Source organism: Urtica dioica, chromosome 3 (genome assembly GCF_054948205.1).
Source record: "Urtica dioica subsp. dioica isolate 48M chromosome 3, U.dioica_male_clone48M_v1_H2, whole genome shotgun sequence".
Taxonomy (NCBI): Eukaryota; Viridiplantae; Streptophyta; class Magnoliopsida; order Rosales; family Urticaceae; genus Urtica; species Urtica dioica.
This window is the reverse complement of record NC_142758.1, coordinates 41,199,962-41,207,840: the sequence shown is the minus strand read 5'-3', so window position 1 is coordinate 41,207,840 and position 7,879 is coordinate 41,199,962.

Below are 7,879 nucleotides of genomic sequence, written 5' to 3'. Positions count from 1 at the left end.
ATGGTTAGAATTTAGTGTGTGGGCACTTTTAAACACTATGACTCAAGAACAAGTCTTTGAGCCAAAGAGCTAAAACAAAACGCTAGGTCTAATGAGGACCTAGGTGCCAAAACAAAAGGGACAAGAAGAGATAGAGATAGAGAGAGGGTGGGCGGCTACAACTTAGAGAGAGAAGTTCTCAATCTCAAAATTGTGTGTTGTGAATTGTAAATGAGGTGAGGTATTTATATGAGGATGATTACCTTGAAAATGTAGTTTTCTCTTCTCTATTGAATATCACACATTCATGAGCAAATATGCATTTCCTCTTTTCCCATGTTGCACGTCCAACCTATGCCATTAAGGCCTTTGATTTGTTTCCTCATTTGATTTCTTCTCTCTTGGCCGCCCCATTTGTTTTACTTCTAGAGGAAATTTGTTTCCTCTTTTTCTTTTGGCAAGTATCTTCATACATTAATGCACAAAATAATATCTCTTTCCTTGCTTGAGTGGACGGTTTGGAGGGCTTCTAGAACATGCTTCTAGAAGTTTCTTCATTTATTCATGACAACATAAGAAAATGCCCATTTAGAATTTTCACATAAAATTCCATGAAATGAAATTCAATCCCCAAGCCCCAATTAACTTAACTTGGCCGTGTAATATAATTCATTTTCATCATATGACAATGTAAAAAAAAACTTATTTATTGACATTCATACCATCCTATGTCCAAAAGGACAAAATTACCCTTTAGAAAATTTTCGTAAAACTTGTCTAGTTCTTGTTTTGACTTAGCTTTCATGTTTAACTAATCCTACTCTTAAGACTTGTGGTAGTGTCCTCATGGATCCAAATGAACAAAGCTTGAGCTAGCATACTTGCACTCAAAAGTTCACAAACATTTTCCAAGTTTAGCTTAGTGTCAACTAACTCCACTAAAGAATTGACACTGAGAATCTCTCGGTTCAAATGAATTTATTTTCTACTCAAGAATTCAACTTAATTGTGATGAGTGGATCCACTGAATATTATCTATGTTTACCCTTCATGAATATCATCAACTAGATGGGATTTAAAAAATTACCATTTTACCCTTCTAGCTGTTATTTCCTCAACTCATTTTTCGCTTGTGAATAAGTTAGAAACAATGTATTGACGAGGAACTTACAAGTCACATTGATTCATCCAAAAGAGTCATGACTCAATTTGGACACTGACCAGTTCATTTATTCACATTCCAAGGAACAAAGCATGAGGTGATATACATTGCATTTCAGTAATCTTGTACATGAATTCCATATCTACGAGATCTTCACAAAGTTACTCATGACATCTTCATAACTTAGTACTTCACCAATAGGTCTTATTCAGAATCACATAGTGAGTCCGAACTCTGACTTTCTCAAATGAAAATATGTAAGCTATGAAATGACATGTCTCATTTCAGGATTGAGGTAAGCATGATGCAATTCATACGTAGTGACCTCGAGACATAAGAGGTTAAATGGTTTGTTCTTATTCTATCTCTTGAAATGCACTTGTCAATTAAGTACCTTCAGAAGATACGTAGAACAACTATAGAGTCTCTAACTCTCAATGTCCCATAACCAGATATCATAGATTCTCCTAACAATCGTACTAAGATCAATAGCCCTTTGATCCTTAGATTGTGAATATCCTGTTTTAAGCAAACCATGAAGAGTTTGTTCATGCAAATCTATATTTGACTCTTCATTTGTTGTTAGGTTTGTTTAACGACTAAAAACTATAGTTAATCATAAAGCTTCAAACAGACAAGGAAGAATTAATGAACGTTTCAACTTTTATTAATTATTCAGTAATTAGAAGCAAGAGTCTTCGTGAGACTTTATTACATCAAATGTACTTAAGCAATGACTACTACTCTTCTTGTGGGGCACCATTGACAACAACTACCGTTTCTGAGGCAAGGCCTAATGGTAGGCACACTTTCGATAGTGTGTCGTAAGTAGCATGTGTCAAATGGAAGGCATAAGTGCTAATTATTACCGTTATATGGCACATGGCAATGTGGACGTTTGGCATACGTTTTGGAAGATAGTCTCAATCATTCATTTTTGTAACGTTGGATGGATGAAGGGCTGAAATTTATTGCTATTGGAGTTGAAATTTTATTAAACATTTACACTTTTATCCCATTTCGATTCCAACACTATAAATAGAGCCCATTTTATATTATTTTTTACAACCACCAACACTCTCTATTATATTTCCCTCCAAACATTCTCAACAAATATTCTCTACAATATTATCAATATATTTAGTCTACATTTTGATTAGTATTACATAGTAAATTATATAAATCTATATTATATACTTATTAATTTATATTATATAGTTTTGAGCATGTCTGCCTCGTCATCAAGTCACCGAGAATCTCGACGAGGTTCATGGAGAAGTTCTAGTCACACTCTCACACCATAACGATCACAAGAAGAAGAGGTACAAAATCAAGAAGTTTAACAACCAAATTCCCCTTCTCCCCCATCCAATATTCACAAAATTGGTTAAATCTTTCTTAATTTTCCAATTACGAAAACATCGAATATGCTTCCGTCCTAACTTCAACATATCCATATCAACCTCCAAGTTTCCCTCAAGAGTTATCTCAATTCGTCTCGGGCTCCTCTTATGTTCCACCACAACATCAATATTTTACACAACAACATTCACAACATCCTCCATTACCTCAACATCCATATACCTCATAACCACATGTATACGAAGATGCTTACATGGTATATCAAGAACAACTTCGTAGATTTCAACAACAATCACCTCCTCCACCTCCACGACCTACAGATCCTCCAAAAATTCCACCACAAGATCCACCAAGTCAACAAAACCCACAAGAGGAAGAAAACCCACCAAATCACCAACCTCCACAACCAAAGAAAAAAAAATAAAACTACGTTCCAAAATGTAGAAATATTTCACGGAGCTCAATGATGGCGATATACGAAAAGGTGATCAATGCAACAAATGTGAGAAGATCATCAACGCTGACAATAGGGATAAAGGGACTTCCTCATTGTACAATCACTACAAGATGTACGTTATTGCCGGATCTTCTTCATCTCAGGTAAGTACACTCGATCCCGAAGAATTTAAAAAGAACTTGTTCGATACATAGTTTCTACCAACCAATCAATTGTACATGTAGAAAATACAACTTTGATAGATTTGTGCATTATTTAGTTCCTAGAATTCAAATGATTTCTAGACGTACTCTATAGGAAAATTCTTTAAAAAAATTCACGTAGACAAAGAGACACTTAAAGCGCTTCATGCCTGTTAGGCTTAATGTAGCGTTGACGTCTGATATTTGGTCGGGAAACGCAAAAATAGACTACGTGAGTGTTGTAGTTCATAATATAGATAACTCTTGAAACTTAAACAAACGGATCATAGCCTTTAAGAGAAGGGTGATGTAGTTAAATAGTCAATTTAAAGTTATGAATTTGCAAAATAGCTAAGGTTTGTCATAATTTAGTGAAATAGCAAAAATGTGCAGCAATCTGGTTTCAAAATTTTTTTTTTTACTTCAAGATTAATTTTTTTGAAAGTGATAAATTGCTTATAATAATCGTCAAAAACTTTAATCTTGATTGTAAAAAAAAATTTGAAAACGTAAATTTGACTACTTTGCTGAAAGTTGAACTTTGGCTATTTTACTAATATATAAGTTTCAAATGACTATTTTGTACAATTTTTCATTAAGAGAATAGAGGGTAGTCACACTGAAAATGCCATCTTAGAAATCTTTCTAGAAATCACATTTAGTAGCTTTGGTCAAATCATTGACGATCGAAGGCAGAGTTTGAAACTCGAAATGGTCGAGACATTGACTATTTACAAAGATTGATGTCAACATGAAGACCGTACTCATGTTACATTCGTGAATATTAACCTTGTTCATGCTTTAATGTAAATTTTCAAAACGTGAGTATTCTTGAGTAGAATTGTAATATTTTAATTTATGTTTAACGGAAGTCTCATTTCCATAAAATAAAACAACGATAGGCGCAACGATACTATCGTTTTCTTCCGTTGCCTAAGATTACATCACTCAACGAATTTTTAATTTTGAGAGTAAAATATTAATTTTGACAACACAGAAAAGATATATAAGAACAAAATCTTGGGGGATTTTGTAAAATGTTGTAAACATTCTTCTAATTTTTAAACATGGCATAATATAAATAGGGCAATTTCATAAAGTGGACCTAAATGTGTACAAAATATCATTAGTAGACCACGTTTTTTTTAAAATATCTAAAACTGAACATTTGGCTCCAAAATGGATGAAAATACCCCTCAAACCTTATAAACCCTCTTTCTCTCACATATTCTCACTCAAATCATATCTCAAGCTCTCAAATCCTCTCTATTTTGGAGTAATCATGGGTAAGTTAACTAACTTTGTCATTTTGATTATATTTTGTCTAATATTTAGGGGTTTAGGGTAACTTAGGGTTTAGAAAACTTTTAGATCTAGGAATTTTAGGCTAAAATCTGGAAAATTAAGTTAATTTGCGACCATTTGCGATGAAATTCAAGTTACTTTGCCATGAAATAAAAAAAAAAACACAAAAATTCAAGATTGAGAACATTTACGACCAGTTGCAACCAAATGTGACCTGTTGCGACCAATTGCTACCAAATGCGACGAAATCCGACCAAATGCGACCTGTTGTGACCATTTGCCACCAAATGCGACAATTTGTGACCTGTTGCGACCAATTGCGATCATGTTGACTTTTTTATGTTGTTTTTGTAGTTTTCCTCCAAATTAATGGCACTTGGGAGAGAAATTGGCATTTATGGGTGTTCAAGGATGCTAGAACTGAGTCATTCAATGTTCCGAACGATCTGACGTACACGGAATTAGTGAATAAAGTGTACGAGATGATCAACATTGACAGATTCTCGTATGACTTAAAATTTGAAGTCCCATACATAATGGATGTACTCCCAATAGCACCGCAAGTTTTGACAAACGATGCGAATGTTTCGTATTACTTGAAGCATAAACACCGAAAGAGATTTCCGATTTGTGTAAGCTTGATAGCTAGACATATCATCACGCCACCGAATGTCATCGCGCCAACAAGTGTATGTCGAGAAGTATACAAAGGAAAAAGGAAAAGAAATTATGGTTGAAGAATTGTCTCGAAACGAACCGAAAAAGAGACGGAACCACAATGATGACGAACACACTACACTTGCAATTGAGGTGTATGATCGAGTTGAAGACGAAGACGAAGTGTATAGACGTGATAGAGATGATTACCACAATGATGCTACCATAGAGATGGCGAAGAATGTTTCCACGACGAAGACAATGACAGTGTCGATGAACACAACAACGAAGGAGATAGAGGTGAAGAGTTTGAAGAATTCGTGAATAGTGATGAATATGATGAGTTTGTGAATAATTTCACAGTCCCATCGGGCCATTGTCAACCATGCGAGCCTACTTGCAATTGAATGCGTCTATTAACGCATTCAACTTGCAATTGTCTCTGCCGTTTAGGTACTCAGTGATCAATCTGTCGCTCCTGCGCTCTTGTTGTTCTGTCAATCTCGGACCATCTTCATACGTAAAACCGCTTACTAAAGCGTATTCAAGGAGTCCAAATCTCACTCTTTGAGAACCTATACAGAAGTGTATCTCTCCCCGTGCAGTGGGCTCGATCCTCCTCTGAAGCAAATTATGTATAAGCACGCCCGAGTATTATAACTCGACTTGATCCTTCGTAAAAAAATTTCTCAAACAGAGTCCCGATAACTCTATCCAAAATCTCCAACTTGAAAAATCTCTCATACACTTTCTTCAATGATGTGGACCCAAGATACGAGACCGAGCCGGGAAATTCAATTCATAAAGGTATTTCAAATGATCCTACAAAAGACAAAAAAAAAAAAAAAAACTAGTCAAAAAATCATTTTCGGTCGCAAATGGTCGCAAAACATCGCATTTGGTCGCAAACCGTCGCAATTGCTCGCAAATCGTCACACTTGGTCGCAAAATATAATTTAAAAAAAAAAATTAAAAATATCGCAACCGGTCACAATTTGGTATGCATTTTATCGCAACTGGTCGCAGTTGAAGTTCATTGCAAATTCCGGGAAAATTTTTTACTTGTTTGGTTCTCATCTCAAAAAGAGTTTTTGAGTTAAAAAAATTGGAAACAAAAAACGAAAGTTGCGTTTGGTTTAATTTTCCGGAAAAATTTTTAAAAAAATTTTGAAGTTGTTTTGTAAAAGAGTAAAGAAAACTGAAAACAAATAAAATGTGTTTTTGGAAAAAAATTTCTTTTCTTCTCTCCTCCTTCAAAAACAAAAATGAAAACTGTACCAAACAGTTTTTTCAGTTTCTCAAAAACAAAAATGAAAACTGTACCAAACAGCTTTTTGAAAATAACTGCAAAATAATTTTTCAGTACAACTACAAAAATTAGAAAATAGAAAACAAAAACTTTTTGAGTGAACTACCAAACAGCCCCTTAAAACCCTAACTTTTCAAAATCAATCCAAATGGCCCTAAATGTTAGATATAGAATTAATTCCTTTTTTACCCCTGGACTCGTACCCCGATTACCCCCTGGACTCGGAAATGTTGCAGAACTAATCTCAGAACTTAGACACGTGTTACAACTTGCATTTTCACTCAGTATTTGGACGTTAAGTTTAACTTTTTGATGACGTGGCAATATTTTAAAGGGTATAATACTATTTTTTATTATTTTAAATACTTTAATATTTAAACAGATTAAATAATTAAATATTTTTTATTATCTCTCCTCTCTCTCTTTCTTTTCTTCTTCTATCTTCTTCTTCCTCTCCTGGTTCTCCCCACGCGTACACCTGCGAGAAAACAAGAAGAAAAAAAGCCAGTTCGCAGAGTTGCTTCCTCGCGTGACCCAAATCACCGAGCCTCCCATCTTGCGCGCGATCACCGGTCCGGGACAGGGAGTCCATTTTCTTGCACTTCTCGAGCTGGGCGTCGAGACTCTCGGAGGAGCTCTAGGGCTCGAAGGACTGGGAAAACCCTTCTCTCTCTCTCTCTGACCATCGCTATCCATCTTCAATCAAACCCCCGAAGGCGTCTCAAACACTCCAAACCCAAATCCAAATTAAACCATGGAACCCTAACCTCCATTCATGGCATTCCCAACCAAAACCCAATCCCAATCGCCGCCGTCAGCCTTTAAAACCCGATTTCGTCGCCGTTGGGAGCTATAACCAGACGGAGAACGTGCTTGCGACGTCTCCGGTGGCCTCGTCGCTCCCGAGCAAGGCCGGAGAAATGATGGAGTTTTCCGAGGAGTCGGAATCTTCGCACCACCACCGCCGCACGAACTCCGGGAAGTTCGCCCAAAACCCATTCCCAATCGCCACGAGTAGCTCTTTTTTTCCCACAGCGGCCCAAAATAAAAATAAGAAGAAGAAGAAATGAGAGAGAGAGAGAGAGAGATAGAGTGAGAGAGATAGAAATATTAATTATTTAATATGATAATAATATTTAAATATTAAAAGTATTTAGAATATTGCCACGTCATCAAAAAGTTAAACCTAACGTCCAAATACTGACGGAAGTGACAAGTTGTAACACGTGTCTAAGTTCTGAGATTAGTTCTGCAAGATTTCCGAGTTCAGGGGGTGAAATGTAATCGGGGTACGAGTCCAGAGGATAAAAAAGGAATTAATTCTTATATATATATATATATATATATATATATATATCCTAAACACATTTCTAACTATTAAATACTAGATTTAACAAGAGAATCGAAGAAAAAACTTACCTTTTTCTTGGATTGAGACCCGCGAGCTCTTAGACCACCACCACCGT